The 16,722-nt window shown below is 37.2% G+C and overlaps 1 long non-coding RNA gene and 1 other non-coding gene across 4 annotated transcripts in view; one reads left to right on the top strand and one right to left on the bottom strand.

Annotated features, from left to right (window-relative positions):
- Positions 1 to 16,722, bottom strand: part of LOC122231712 — an 87,078-nt gene that overhangs the window by 20,665 nt on the left and 49,691 nt on the right. For 2 of the 3 annotated variants that reach the window (XR_006208939.1, XR_006208941.1), the window contains exon 1: positions 843 to 961. The exons of the other annotated variant lie outside the window; for it this stretch is intronic. This is a non-coding gene — a long non-coding RNA (uncharacterized LOC122231712). Of the gene's footprint in view, positions 1 to 842; positions 962 to 16,722 lie in introns of those variants that run through there. 3 annotated transcript variants of the gene reach the window in all.
- LOC122232097 lies at positions 11,053 to 11,159 on the top strand. The gene has a single exon (XR_006209451.1). It is a non-coding gene; the product is annotated as a U6 spliceosomal RNA (small nuclear RNA).

Here is a 16,722-nt window from a genome sequence, read left to right as displayed (position 1 = left end):
GACATAAGCATGTAGTAACAACAATAAAGGCTGTGATTTATTAAGTGTTATCTGCAGTCCAGATACTGCACAAGTGTTTTGTATATGATAATTTAATGATCTCAATAATTCCATTGAAGGCAGAATTGAGATTTTACTTCATGTTAGTGTGACCCAATGACTGTAATATTCTCTATGCTCACTGCCCACCATTTGCAAGATGAGGGTCAAATCACAAAGCTACCATGACATCTTCTGTGAACATGTACAGATTCATCATTTATTCATCAATACATATGTATTTGCATCATCCATGTACCAGGGTTTATGCTAGGTCCTGGGACACAATAATGAGAAAAACAGACAGGAATCCATCCCCAAGGAGCTTCAAGTCTAATAGGAGAAACTGGTATTATTCAAATGATCAAATTAATATGTAACTATATGTATTCATGGCAAGGGCTACAAAGAAAAGGATACACATTGCTTTGAGAGCATATAAGGAACCAATTTGACTTAATCAGAAAATTAGAGAAAGTTTTTCCAAAGAAGTGACTCTTTTAAAGAAATCAGAAGAAGGATTAAGAGTTATCTGGTTGAAGAATGTTAAGGAAGACACTCCAAGAAGAGGAAACAGCAAGGGAAAATTCCAGGGGGGGGGCATAGAAATAAGATGGACTAAAACAAACAAACAAACAAACATAAATAAATATAAAAGAAAAGAAACGAAAAGAAAAGAAAAGAAAAGAAAAGAAAAGAAAAGAAAAGAAAAGAAAAGAAAAACAGAGGACCACTGTAGAGAGAGTGAAAGAAGAAGAGTGGTGCAAGATGAGGATAGAAACTTAACAAGTGCCAGGACATACCAAATCTCATGGTCCACATAAGGAGTTTAGTCTTCATCCTAAGAGCAAGAAGAAGCTGTTGGAAGGGTTTTAAAAAGGGAGTGGTTAGGGACATGATGAGTTGTGAATTTTCAATTATGTTTTTCTTTTTCTGTAGCCAAAGCTGTTAGTGTGAATTTCTAAGTTACAGTCTGTCTTAATAATGCTTATTATGACACCAAATGACAAAATATTATCTTCCTAACTAGAGGGGAGACACCATGAAGGCTAGGATTATTTCTTAAACTATATTTTATTGGATTTAAGATATCTAAATAAGATGTGTGTTTACTGTTGTATTCCACTAATAAGGAGAAAATGCTGCCAATTAGACTTGCCATTGATTATAAATAGCATCTCTATTCCAAAGATTTTAAAAACATGAAATAATGCACATCTTTAACTAATGGAATATTATACTTCCTTTGACTCTCTTACAGTGCCTAACATAATACTGAGTTGGTCAAAAGTGGAATGGGAAGAGTGTTGCCCTTCAAATGAGGAAACTGAGTTTGTAACTGGTTCTGCCATGCACCTGAACAAAAATGACTTTTTGGGTCCCACTCCACTTTTCTATAGTATGGACCACATGAGTACTGAGGTTCCTCCCAGATCTACATTTTCTTTGTGCAACAGCTGCCTGTCAACAGCTATAGGGAGAGGACTTTGAGGCTTTTCTCTGCTAGACAGAGTACCTTTCAGGGAGGTACAGGACCCCCTACACTTCTCCACGTGGAAGACAATAGGGAATGTGTCTGAAAGACATGCAGCCCTGAATTAGAGATAGAAAACTGGACTCAAGAAATCTAGTGACCAAGGGAAGTTTCTGTAGGCCTCATGTTAACCAGAAGATGGGAGCAGAGCATGGGCTATGTTATGGTTTGAACTGTGTTTCTGTCCAAACGGTATTGAAGTCCTAACCCCTAGTAACTATGGATGTGACCTTATTTAGAAATCATGGGTCTTTGCAGATGGTCAAATTAATATAAGGTCATTAGGGTGGGCCATAATCCAATATGACTGTGTCCTTATGAAAGGGGAAATTTGGACACAGAGACAGACATATACAGAAGGAGGAAATGTGAAGTCCCAGGGAGAATACCATCTGTAAGCCAAGGAATGCCTGAGGCCATCAGAAGCTAGGAGAGGCATGAAACAAATTCTCCCTCACAGAACTTAGAAGGTACCAACCCTGCTAACACCTTGGTTTTGGACTTCTAGCCTCTGAATTTTGTTTAAGCAGCCCCAGAAAATTATTAGAGGCTGTTTCCCAGAAGACCTATATTGCTACAGTGATTCAGGGTCTTTTACTTTCCACCCTCCTCTGCTTTTGATAAAGTAGCAGACTATCACAGACCAGGGATCAAAAATACATGATTGTTAAGAGAGTACAGTTTGCCCTCAACACTCTCTCACATCTGCTTTCTACACCTGACAATTCCTTCTCATGCCTCTGGCCTCAGGTATCAGCACCCCACTCTGCTTTCTCATAGCCAAGAATACCTTCCAGTGCCCTCCTCAGCCCTGTGTTACTCTTTCAACCTTAATTCCATTCTGCATCCTCCCCTCTCACTGGCCTTCATCTCATGTGTGTGTAAAATTAGTATTTAGCACTGGAAAGATACTGGGAATTTTGTAGCACAGGTGGTAAATCTTATAGGTGTCTGACATAGAATTTTCTGATAGGTGAAACACGTGTCAGTATGCAAGGTGCAATACTTCCAGGAGCCATTCTGGTGAGCTGAGAAGACACTTAAATTTTGGTTTGATGGTTAAGACAATGTGGGTCTTCCTCAATACAAAATCTTCTGTCTCCTACATTGGCTTTTCTTTTCACTTTGAATTAAAAGTAGTCTATTTGTAGGCTGAAAGCCTCTGGAGGAACCCAATCCCAGTCACATCCATTAATAAGACCCCACCCATTAAGGCTTCATAAATTGATGCCCCTCCAAGGCCAAGACTCTACTCTAACATGGCCTCTTTCCCCAGATCCACAGGGTTGGAAGGTTGATCTAGAAGACAGTTAAGGTCCCTGGCAGCTGTAAGACTAAATGATCCTAGGATTTCATTCTTGTTATATAATCTCTGCTCATAGCCCCATGTCCTCTACAGTCACTTTCTCTTCTAATTTCCAAAGCTTTCTCATTTCATACCTGCCTCTGAAGTATGCCTGGAAATAGGGACAATATTGAAATTCAAATTTTGTGCAATAACCAGTATGAAAAAATAATTATAAATATAAGTATAGCTTTCATTTATTGAGAGCTCACTGTGTGCCTGAGTTGATGTTAAGTGTTCTATAAGCACTTTTTTTTAACCCTTGATACAAGCCTAAGTATGAATAGGAATCCAACTTTATAATAAAGACTGAGGCTCACAGATTTAAAAACTGTTCTAAGATCAGATAGGAAGAAGTAGAAATGGTATTCAAACCTAGATAGAGCCAGGAGGCCATGCTCTTAATCACTTTGCTATGCATTTGTTTATGGTTTAAGAAAATCTCCTTCCACCAGGGAACTTGAATCACTTCTGAAACGTATGGAAGAATTATCTGAATGCAGACTTTTAACCTCAGAGACTATCTTAGAAATTTTGTCCTTCAGGGGAGCCTGGGTGGCTCAGTCAGTTAAGTGTCCGACTTTGGCTCAGGTCATGATCTCACAGTCAGTGAGTTCAAGCTCCATGTCAGGCTCTGTGCAGACAGCTCAGAGCCTGGAGCCTGCTTCAGATTCTGTCTCCCTCTCTCCCCCGCTAGCACTCTGTCTCTCTCAAAAATAAAATAAGAACATTAAAAAAAATTTTTAAAAGAAAGAGATTTTGTCTTTCTCTTCACAACTGAAGAAATCTGAGGACTTCATGGTCAAAACACTTGCTGGTGGATAAACATCTACAGACAAAACTCTGCATTAAATTCAGATTTTTGGTCTCCTAGGCCATGATATAAGACAGGAGGAGAAACTTGTCCTAATCCTTATATTACTGGTTCCCAAACTTGAATAAGCATCAGAATTACCTTGTAGGACAGTTAAAACACAGATCCAAGGTCTTGATGGAGACATGACAATTTTCAATTCACTTGCATTTCAATGTTCATGCAATGCTCTAGGAACTACCTTCTGAAAACTCAGTCTTTAAACCCAGAGGATGCTGTAATATTAGGTGAGTTGGCCTCTTACTCTGGTCATTGGGTAAGAACTGGGCCTTAATACAGTGGTTCTTAGCCTTGGCTGCACATTGAAATCATCTGGGAGGTTTAAAAACCCACCAGGGTCTGAATTAATTGGTCTGAGGTATGGGTAGATCATTGTTTTACAAGCTCCTGACATGATTCTTATGTGCAGTCAGTGTTGAGTACCCCTGTCTTAACACTTCCAACTCTCTGATTGTGGGTAAGTTATACAAACTCTTAGTGCTTCAGTTTTCTCATCTACATAATGAGAATAATAATGGTAGTTATAATTTTTGTGAGTACTAAATGACTTAATAAATTTAAAATATTTGGAAATAGGAGTGGCATTTAGTAAATGTTATATAAATGTTGGCTGTAATTGGCATCACCATTGTAGTTGTAATTAGTGTCTTCTCTCCTTTTTTTTCTGTGTCTTCTGATTTTTATGAACTGTTTTACATATGCACAAGACTTTACGTTTTTTCTAATGACCTATATATTAAAGCCATCAAAATTAAGTAGGGCCAAATGGCCTACATTTCCCTCTCCCCTGGTAAAAAGCAACCACTCTGTTCTTATAGTCATCACTGTTTAGTAGAAAAAGAACTTTCCATTCTTGAAAGTGAGAGTCTTATTCCAGGACTTTCAATTCTATTCCATTGAGTTATATGTCTATCATTATGCCAGTATGACATTGTTTTGATTAGCATAGATATGTACTGCTTTTTTTTTTAATTTTTAAATTGTATTTAATTCCAAGTTAGTTAACATATACTGTAATAATGATTTCAGGAAGAATTTAGTGATCCATCACTTACATATAACACCCAGTGCTTCCTCATCCCAACAAGTGCTCTCCTTAATGCCCATCACCCATTTAGCCCATCCCCCCCACCCAACACCCCTCCAGCAACTCTCAGTTTGTTCTCTGTATTTAAGAATCTCTTATGGTTTGCCTCCCTCTCTGTTTTTATCTTACTTTTCTTTCTCTTCCCCAATATTCATCTGTTTTCTTTCTTAAATTCCACATGAATGAAATCATATATTTATCTTTTTCTGACTTATTTCGCTTAGCATTGTACAAAATTTTAAAATCAGAAAGCATGAGTCCTCCAACATTGTTCTTTTTCAAAACTGTTTTGGCCATGCTTATTCCCTTGTACTTCTATATGAGCTTGTTAATTTCTGAAAAGATGCAAACTGGGATCTGAATAGTAATTACATTGAATCTGTCAATCATTTGGGGACATACTGTTATCGTAACAATATTAAGCCTCTGATTCATGAACATGACATTTCTTTCCATTCATTCAGTTCTTTAGTTTCTTTCATCAATGTTTTATGGTTTTCAGATTGTAAGTTTTTTATTTTTATTTAAAAATTTTTAATGTTTATTTATTTTTTAAGAGAGAGAGAGAGACAGAGCATGAGGGAGGGAGGGGCAGAAACAGAGGGAGACACAGAATCGGAAACAGGCTCCAGGCTCTGAGCTGTCAGCACAGAGCACAACGCAGAGCTCAAACCTACGGACCCTGAGATCACAATCTGAGCCAAAGTTGGACACTTAGCTGACTAAGCCACCCAGGGGCCCCTAGATTATAAGTTTTGTAGTATTTTGTTAAATCAGTTGTTAAGTGTGTTATTTTTTGGATTCCATTTATTATTTTTTAAGTGTTTATTTTTGAGAGAAAGAGAACGTGAGCAAACAGGAGCGGGGCACAGAGAAGACAGAGGATCCAAAGTGGCTCTGTGCTGACATCTGAGAGCCTGATGTGGGGCTCAAACTCACAAACTGTGAGATCATGACCTGAGCTGAAGTCAGACACTTAACTGACTGAGCCACCCAGGCACCCCTCTATTATTCTTTTTGATACTAATATAAATACAATTGTTTTCTTAATTTCATTTTCAGATTGTTCATTGATAATGTATAGAAATGCAATTGATTTTTGTATATTGATCTTATGTCTTGAACCTTTAGTGAACTTATTTATTATTCTAATAGTTTTTTAGTGGATTCTTTAGGATTTCCTGCATAGAAGGTCATATCATCTATAAATAGAGATTGTTCTATTTCTTCCTTTAAAACTTAAATGTCTTTTTAAACTTAAATATTTCTTATTTTAAAATTTAAATTAAATGTCTATTTAATTTTCTTGTCTAATTGTGCTGGTTAGAACTTCTAGCAGAATGTTAAATAAACAGCAAAAGCAGGCATCCTGGTCTTGTTCTTGATCTTAGAGTGAAAGCATTGAGTCTTTCGCAATGAAGTATCGTATTTATTGGGGTTTTTTTTGTAGACAACCTTTATTAAGTTGAGAAAGTCCCTTTATATTTCTAGTTTGGTAAGTTTTTGTGTGTGTGTGTGTGTATGTTTATGAAGGGGTGTTGATTTTGTCAAATGCTTTTTCTCATCTATTGAAAGGATCATGTGGGTTTTATCCTTTATTGATAGTGTATATTACATTGATATTCAGATGTCAATTCCTGGGTATGTCAAGCTATTATTAAAAAAGCAACCAACTTTTTGTTATGTTGTTATAAATTTCAAACACATAAAAAGTAGAGAGAATAATATAGTGAACCCTCAGTGTCAATTATTATCTACTCCAGGACCAATTTGATTCATCTATACTCCTTGCTTAGCTCTGCCACATTCTAATAATTTTGAGGGAAATCCAAAAAAATATATTTTTCATCTGTTACTATTTGTGTATGTATCTCAAAGGGTGTAAGACTATTTAAAAATAGTCATAATATCATCATAATTAAAATAATTCCTTAATATAATAAAATGTCCAGTGAAAAAATTTCTTTAGTTAAAAAATCTGACTCAAGATCAAAATCAGGTCTATATATTAAAATTGATTCATGTGTCCCTTAACTCTCATTTAACTTTTTGGGTCACCTTTCCACCTCTTCCCATCTCTTTTTTTGCATGAAAAAAGTAAGATAATTTAGTAATGCTTGCCACTGTCTAGGTTTTACCAGTTTTATCCCCATGGTAGAGTTTAACATGCTCCTCTAACCCTATATTTCCTGTAAACTGTTAGTTAGATTTAGAGACTTGATCAGACCCAAGGTTGATTTTCTAGCAGTGATTCACCATAAGTAATGCTGTCCAATTTTACCTAGGAGACACATAATATTTGATTGTTCAGTTTTTGTTTTGTTAGCAGCTATCACTATTTACTGCCTAGATTCATACTTTCATTAAGGCTTTCAAAGTAGTTATAGTCTAATTCTCCCTCTGTTCGTAAGTAACATGTTCATTCCATACAAGATTAAAGGGTGTTTGAGGGGGTGGACTGGAATTTATTGGAAGAATTTTTGGGGTATTTCCAGGAACCAAGGCTTCTTGAAGAGTTTTCAGAGTCTCAAAAACCATTAGGCAATAGGGAACTTCTCTCTCTTACCTCCCCAGGCTTGCCTCCATTCCTCTCAACTTAACTTGTTTAGCTTTTTCATAGCCAAATATGGTTGCCCCATACTTCCTGCATTTACATTTCCCCAGCCAAACAACATGCAGAGATATTGTGCAAGGATGTTTCAATGTCAGATCCCCTAGATGATATATTCTGATTAGTCCAGTTTGGACCCACTAGTTATGACTATTAGGACAGTATGGCAAAGTCACACAGTTCAAATATGTCCACCTGTGGATCAGGTGAGGGAGAGTTCTTAGAGAAGAAGTGCATGGTTTTTTTTTTTCCTTCCAAAATTGTATTTAAATTCTAGCTAGTTAATATAGAGTGCAATATTGGTTTCAGGAGTAGAATTCAGTGATTCATCAATTACATACAACACCCAGTGCTCATTGTAATAAGTGTCCTCCTTAATATCCATCATATATCTGGCCCATCCCCCACTCACCTCCCTCCATCAACCCTCAGTTTGTTCTCTACCTTTAAGAGCCTCTCATCACTTATTTCCCTTTCTCTTCCCCCTCCTTTTCCATATGTTTTGTTTCTTAAATTCCACATATGAGTGAAATCATGTGGTATGTGTCTTTCTCTGAATGACTTATTTTGCTTAGCATAATTCACTCTAGCTCCATCCACATCATTGCAAATGGCAAGAAGTATATGTTTGGACAGATCTTCCAAAATAATGGTTATTGGTATCTCCTCCTTCCATGTCAATCCATGGCTTCAAACCACCATTTTTATATATTGATGAATTTCTTTCTCCTCCCTTTTTTAAATGAGCTTCAGATTCTTATATAAAACTTCCAACTGAAATATCTCCTTAGAAATCCTGTAGACCCAAATCTTAACATGTCAAAGACTGAATTCATCATCTGACCACCCAAAACTTGATCCTCCTGCTTCATACCCTATCTCAATGAAAGGAATCATAATCAATGCATTGAGCCATATAGGAAATGTGAGAATTAACCCAGACTCTTCACTGTATTATTATCCCTTTCTTCCCATGTCGTCCCTCTTAACACCAAGGATGCAAATTATACATCCTTTAATATCATTTGCATTTGTTCCTTCTACTTGACTCCCACTAATGGCCACTGCTCTAGTCAGTAGCCATAGTTTCTAATCTGATTACTCCCATAGTCTCCTAACTAGACTTTCTGGGTTTCAAAATGGTTCTTTTCCCATTTACTCTCTACACATCTCATAAAAGACATCTTCCAAAAGCATAGCTTTAATCATTTTATTATGCTGATTAAATTCCTTCAGTAGGCCACCACAGCTTTTAGGATAAGATTTAGCAACAAAAATTCTTCATCATCTGGCTCCTGACCACTCCTCCAACTTTGCCCCCATCACTTCTTCACAGTCAATGTATTGTCTAGTCATCCAGAAGCATTTTCAGTTTCCCAGATTTGACAGGTTATTTCATGCTTTTCTACTTGCTTCCCCTGACCTGTTTTCACTCTCTGGTATACCTTACCTCTGTTAACATTTTCATCCAACTAATAGCTAGTGTCTCTTCAAAACTCAACTAAGAAGTTCAATTTTCATCGTCTGTGAGAAACTTCCTAGAAGACACATTTGGCTTGATTTTTTATCTCCAACATTTAGCCCAGTGCCCAGTATAGAGTAAGTGTTAGATACATGTTTATAATATAAATAAATTACAAACCTACAGATTTTGGGCAAAACTGCCTGGGCTGGTTGCAGCTCCATCTTCTCACATTGTGGGCAATAACTACCCCCTGCTTTTCAGTCAACACAAGTTTTCCCCCAGACTCTTCTGATGGTTCCCTTAGCTCAGTGTATCTCAGTTCATGGACCACAGGCTGAGAGGAGTGAACCAGACAGCTCTGACAGTCAGCACTGCTTCTGGGTACCAATGCAGACAGAAGGAGCCCAAAAAGAACAGGAAAGTATAAACAGATTCTTGAAATCTCCAAGGAACACAATCAATGCTTCCTTGCTTGATCAGGGAAAATTCAAAAATGAAGGACTGATCTTTTGGAGTCTAGAATTACAGTCCTTACTATGAGGTCTTTGCTGATACTTGCAATTCACACTGTTCACTTTCTTGATCATCTAGGATAATTCTCTATTTCTGTTATTCAGTTTAGTTTAGTTTTAGTTTTAGTTTTAGTTTTAGTTTTAGTTTTAGTTTTAGTTTCAATTTTAGTTTGGGAGACAGAGTGCACACGTGCAAGCAGGGGAGGGGCAGAGAGAGAGAATCTGAAGCAGGCTCCACACTGTCCACAACTGAGCCTTGTACAGGGCTCGATCTCATGAACTGAACCATGAGATCAGGACCAGAGCCGAAATCAAGAGTCTGATGCTTAACCGACTGAGCCACCCCAGAGCCCTTCTGTTATTCATTTTAATACCTGACTACGTTTTGTGTAACTCCACAGTTACATGTAAGCAGTTTGTAGAAAACACACACACATACACACACACACGCACACACGCACGCACGCACATACAATAACATAGCATATTTCTCAATGTCAGAAGTACCAGAAACCTGGAGAAGGATAAATAGATTTTTTCTGAGAAAGAAGGGATGATTCTAGAATTTATAAACTCCTTATTGTGTCTAAAGTAAACAAGTAGCAACAATAATTATTGAAAGGTGATTTGTGAGTATACAAAAGGTGAATCTGTAATCATCAAGAGGCTACTTGCATTCACAAAGGATAAATTATGCTAAATGAACCTAACTGTCTTTTCTAACTGGTAAACTAAATTATAACAACAATTCATATTAATCTGGGACTTTAAAATACAAAGCACTTTAAACAGGTAATTCTCAGTGAAGTACCATAGCATTATGGAAAGATAATATATTTTTAAGCAAAACAGATATGAGTTTGAATATTGGTGATACCTTTCTTCTCTGAGCCTCTTTTCTTCATCTGCATGTTTAAAACATATACAATAATAAAAGATGATCTGTTTCCCGATCCAGTTACTGAAATAAACAATATCTTCATTTCATGGAGAACTTATTCTAATTATTACCATTCTTAATTTTCTCAGTAAGCAGTGCAAAATGTAATAGTGTTATCTTTTTTTGCATATGAGAACATCCAGGGTAAATTTAAGTGATTTTTCATATGACACCCAACAAGTATGTTAGAGAACAAAGATATGAATCCTGTTCTTGGCTATATGCTTTCCCCTATGCCATGGAGGAGGGAGATAACTTCATTTCTTCATTTCTTAAGCACAGATTATATGAAATGATAAAGAACTAAGAACTGAATGATATTACAGTATGGAGAGTTTATAGCATTTAATTGACCAGACCTCCATAATGTTGATCAAAATTCACCTGGTTGGGGATGGGGTACACTCTTTCACCCCATAGAGCTCTGGAGTGGCCTATCTTCTTCAACAGTTTAATTAACTTAAATAAAGGGAATTCTGATTAAATATGAAAACAGAGAGTGCAACAAGTGGGCAATATGCTGGACATCAAAATCCAAACTCATTTTAAAATAAATACATAAGAATAGTGAGTCAAAATATTGAAACCAATTTAACCAGAGATCAAGAAAAAAAAATCCCATACTTATGATTTAAAAAATTAAACATGCTCACTTCAACAGCACATATACTGATATTGGAATGATACAGAGAAGGTTAATGTGGCCCCTGTGCAATCATGACACACAAATTTGTGAAGTGTTCCAATTTTTTTTTATTATACGTCACGAGTAGAGAATTGGGGATACATGGTTTAACAGCAGAAAATATGAAAACAATTCTATGATTTAAGTTGATTACAAGCTCAATATGAATCAATAATTTGGCATATCTTTCACTTAAACTTGGCTCCATTCAAAAAAAAAATTCAGCATCATACACAATGAAGATGATGGTCTCAAAGTGTTCTGGGCTGATCAATCTTCACCTGGAATTTCACATTTAAATCTAAACATCAGGAGTGCCTGGGTGGCTCAGTTGGTTGGGCGACCAACTTCAGCTCAGGTCATGATCTCATGGTGGTGAGTTCAAGCCCCGCGTCAGGCTGTGTGCTGACAGCTCAGAGGCTGGATCCTGCTTCAGATTCTGTGTCTCCCTCTCTCTCTGCCCCTCCCCCACTCATGCGCTATCCTCTCTATCTCTCAGAAAAAAATAAACGTTAAAAAAAATCTAGACATCATATTTTGAAAAGAACCTTGACAAACCAAAGGCCATCTGGGAAACATTCCCAGGATAGTGAAAAGCTCAAAATCTTATGCAAGAAATGCCTTGGAGATACTGGGGAAGTCTATACCAGAGGAAAGAAAACATGTGGGAAACATAATGAAAGGTCCAACTAGAAGAAAGATTTGACTTAGTCTTTGTAGATCCAAATAGTGGACCACAGACCATGCAAGGGAGACATCTCTCAGGGCAAAGTGATGGAAGTGAATGACAATGAAACCTACTGTTTACCAAGCACAAAGCTAATATGTACCTTATATACTTTATTTCTCACAAACCCCTTTAAGTAACAAGCACTGCTACCTCTATTTACAGATTTAAAAAAAAATCCAAGCTGAAAAAATTAAAATTACATGCCCAAGGTCCTAAAACTATTAAGTTCTTAATCAGGGATGAATCCTGTCAACCCTATGATGTAGGTACAATTTCAGTTACAAAAAAACCTGAATTACCAAATTTGCTAAAGGTCAAAGGTAATTAAATGGTGGAACTGGCTTAATAAACACTTAAGTTGTACCAGGACCTGGGCAATACATTTTACAAGCATACTTTATTTTAATACCACAATGGCTTGTGATGGGTTTTGCTATTCCCTTTTACAGATAAGGACACTGAGGCATAGATAGATAAAGCAAACTTGCTCAAGATCATAAATGACTGAGATAGGATTAAGACCCAGGTCTATGTGGCTTAACCACTGTGCTATGCTGGCTCTCCCAGAGCAGCAGAAAGAATTATCTACCAACTATAGCTCTCTAAAAATGCTACAAGAGGTGGCCAGGTCTTCATCACTGAAGTAGTCCAAGTGGAAGCTGGTGGGCACTGTGTGAGGGTAGAACTGTGATGAGAAGTCTGGGAACTCCAAGCTACTATGATTTTGTCAAATACGTTTTTTGGATTCATTCTTCACAGGACGTGCTAAGTACCAAATAGGTGCTTGGTAAGTATCTGTTGATTTGCATGGAATAGAAGTCCTCTCTCTAGAAGGGAACCCCTCGGTGCACTGCTGTGGGAGTTGTGGCTTTGCAAGTGAACTTTCTAGCTATTTGTGTCAAGGCTGAATTAGAGGGAGGCGGGCTTCCCAGCACAGCTAGCAATTAGAGTCCAACCCACAAATTCATGCACTGGACTGGCTGCTTGCGTGGGAAGGAGAAGGAAGGAGGCACTTTCAAGGGGAAGCAGAATAAAGTAGAGGCAGCCGTGGGCAGTAGCCCTGCAAGCTGTGGCCACAAGAACAGCCTGGACAGCTGGCCTCGGTCTTGATTTGGATTAAGATGTTTATTCTGCTCTGCCTCCCAGGCTTCTCCCTTCCTGCCCCAAAGGCTATCCACTTGAGTGTCTGAAAAGGTGATTAATTAGACACAGACTCTCAGGACCCGCCAAGAAATGTTCTCAGACTAAGATTCACACTGGGGGTGAAAGATACCCTCCCAGTGGTACTACATAGAAACTCCCTCCCTCACTCACTCCTATAGTTTGAAGGTCATGATCCATGAAAAGATCTGAATTAAATGCATGCCACGCTGAGCTTTTGCCTGAGCACAGATTTAACTGGCACTGTGAAATGGTAATGTAACCCAAATCTTGACTGGGGCTTCCCTGGAAGCAAATTTTCTCAGAGGAACATGCATAGATTGTACATTTGGTTTTTAGAGAGAACAAGTCCTTCTGCTCAATGCCCACCCCGCTGGTCGGTCAGAAATACCTAATCATCACTTCCTTGGGTTAAAGCAATGGTTCTCAAACATTTTGATCTCAAATCTCATTTATACTCTTAAAAATAATACGGGCGTATGGGTGGCTCAGTCGGTTAAGTGTCCCAAGTCTTGATTTAGGCTCAGGTCGTGATCTCACAGTTTGTTAGTTCGAGCCCTGAGTGGGGCTTTGCGCTGCCAGTGCAGAGCCTGCTTGGGATTCTCTCTCTCTTCCTCTCTCTGGCCCTCCCCCTGCTATCTCTGTCTCTCAAAATAAATAAATAAATTTTTTTAAAAGTTTAAAAAAAGAATAATATAGGCTCCCAAAGAGCTTTTGTTTATGTGATTTAGACCTCTCAATATTTATCACATTGAAAATTAAAACTGAGAAAAATTTTAAACTTCATGAATTCTTTTTAAAATAACAATACACTATCCTAAGTTAACACAATATTTTTCTGAAAAATAAATATATTTTACAAAACAAAAATATTTGGTTGAGAAGACTGTCGCTGTTTTACATTTTTGAAAATCTCTTTAATGTCTGGCTTAATAGAAGGCAGCTGGATTCTAAGATCTGCTTCTGCTTTCAATCTGTTGTGATATGTTATTTGGGATGAAGGTTATGAAGAAAATCCCACTTCACACAGTATGTAATTAAGCAAGGGAGGAGTATTGCAATAGCCTTTTTAGATAACTGTGGTGATTTTATTTTTTTTTTTATCACATCAAAACAGGTTAGTTGTAGTATGGAATCTGACCCCATATCAATGAACTTTACATACTCTATTACATTAAAATCTATTGATTTGTCCTGCACTTTGAATAGATCTTTTACCAATGCATGGTTTTGTAATATTATTCATTAATCATTTGGGAAATATTGATTCACTGAGGTATACAGATCTGCTAAATGTTGGTACATTTCATTATACAATATAAAAAAATCTCACATCTCTTAATAACACCACTGATCTTATCAGAAAAAATCTTTAAGTATTGGAAACTTGTCAAGCTCATGGCAGCAGGTAAAAATTTTTTTAATCCTAATTTTCACTTTGAAAGCTCAAATTTTATCATTGAAATCAGATATTGTCAGTTATTTTCCTTGAAGTGACAGACTCACTTTGTTCATTTTTGAGAAAACATCTGCCAAGATACTCAAGTCTGAATAACCAGTTTGTCTGTCAGTCAGTTTTTCAAAAAAAAAAGATGGTGTTCCATGGCAAAAAGTGACTGGTTTAATTCACAGCTCAAAAAATCTCACAAGTGCTTTTTCTTGAGAATTTGGTATGTCTCAAAACTGTTTTATGTATGCTTCCCATTTTGTCACAGGAAATATTAAAAATATGTATACTCAAGGGTTGGGATTTTAATAAAAGTACTAATACAGCTTCATCACAAATATTCTTAAGAAAACTGCCTTTTTGTCTTTCCCATGAGTGTGTGGTGTTGAAGAATGCAATGATACTTGAGTATCCTGCCTTGATTTGCTCTAAAGTGGCATCAGTTATGTCCACAGTTGCTTCTGTACCATCAGTGCAAATGTTAACTCTGTGAGAATGCCCGATAACATCTTAGTATTATTATGAAAATAGTTGTGATTTTGTAGACCTCCTGAAAGGTTCTTAAGGACCCCAGAGGCCCATGGAGTGCACTTTGAGAACTTTTGGGATAAAGTGTTGAAAGACCTTATTAAAATGCAAGTGTCATCTGGGAAGGATGAGCGAAAAAATAAACTCTTGTCAGTCACTGTCAGGTTTGTGTGGAGGCAGGAGAGTTCAGTAAGTATGGCCTTCAACTTCAGGAGTCAGATAAATCTGGGATAGAATACGAGGTTCCACACTTTTTAGCTAACTCATGTAATTTTTAAGTCTTTTCATCTGTAAATGGAAATAATAATCCAAAATCCTTTAAATTTGCTTTAAGGATATAAGTAAGTACCTAATGCATAGTGCACACTCAATGTTAACTGGTCTTATAGTTTATGTTCTTACAAACTAGAAAGAATGAGATTTAAAAATGGCTAAGTTCTTTATTTAAACTTTTTAAATGTTTATTTATTTTGAGAGAGAGAGAGAGAGAGAGAGAATATGAGTGGGGGAAGCACAGATAGAGAGACACAGAATCCAAAGCAGGCTTCAGGCTTTGAGCTGTCAGCACAGAGCCCAATGTGGGGCTTAAAACCATGAACTTCGAGTTCATGACCTGAGCTGAAGTCAGATGCTTAACCGACTGAGCCACCCAGGCATCCCAAAAATGGCTAAGTTCTTAATGGGCATAGGGAACAGGAAGCTACCTGAGAGCCACAGGGTTGGAAATTCCTAAGTATTAACTAAGATTAGCCATCTAGGGGGTACATGGAAAAGAGGTGAAGAAGGGACTAAAGACAGGCTTTACTTTTTCATTCATCTATTCAAAAAATATATGATGATAATCTACAGCATGCCAGGCTCCAATCTTGTACTAAGAAAAGCCACAAAGAAATGACAACTGGTGCAGTGGTCAGGATGTGGATTTCGTGTCAGGAGACCCGGCTTTTGGTCCCAATTTTGTACTAACTGTGTCACCTAGGGCATGCCCTTTAAATCCTCTCAAATTTGGTTTTCCTATTTAAAAAATGGGAAAGATAATGAATGCTTCCTTGTGATGTTTCAAAGAATAAATGTTAAAATGTGGTTAAAGCAGTCTTTAAATATTTTAGTGCCTGTGGTGCTTAAAGTGACTCACCTTTTTAAGCTTTTGAAAAGCAGCATTATGTAGATGAAGGAGTCCCTAGATCCTTGATTTCTTTGACTCTAACTTAGAATAATAACACTTGCCTACTTTTGAGGCATCTTGGCATACACAGTGTCAATATAGTTTGTGTGCGGTACATGTAGGTGTTCAATAAATGGCAGCTATTATTTATTATTTCACAGTGAGATGGATAGATTTGCCATGGAAGCTGACACATAACAATCCAAGAAAATAAATGGCAGAGAAAAAAATTTAGCATGTTGCTGAATAAAAAAAAATACTCCAGCAAGCATGTAATATTGATAGAATGAAAGGTCTGATTGTCATGGAGAGACTCATTCTGTGACCAAACCACGGTGAGGGCATCTTCTTGTCTTCCTACCTCTATTCTCAAGATCTAACCTCCAACTTTTAAGCAGTGTTGGAAGCAAGGGACATATACAAATGATGTATTATTCCAGCCTGAGCAGATGATTAGGCAGAATCTAAAGAGTGGAGTTTGGGGGAAACAAAGGAATTGAAAGGATTAAGAAAGCGTAGGAGCAGACAGATGAAATAGTACCCAAGAAGGGATGTTAGGTGTCTCTACTGACATTAGCAATGGTGCATAGAGCATCTTA

This window comes from Panthera tigris, chromosome A1, assembly GCF_018350195.1.
Source record: "Panthera tigris isolate Pti1 chromosome A1, P.tigris_Pti1_mat1.1, whole genome shotgun sequence".
NCBI classification, from domain to species: Eukaryota; Metazoa; Chordata; class Mammalia; order Carnivora; family Felidae; genus Panthera; species Panthera tigris.
Note: the sequence above shows the minus strand (reverse complement) of the source record. Positions and strands in the feature narration are given on the sequence as shown.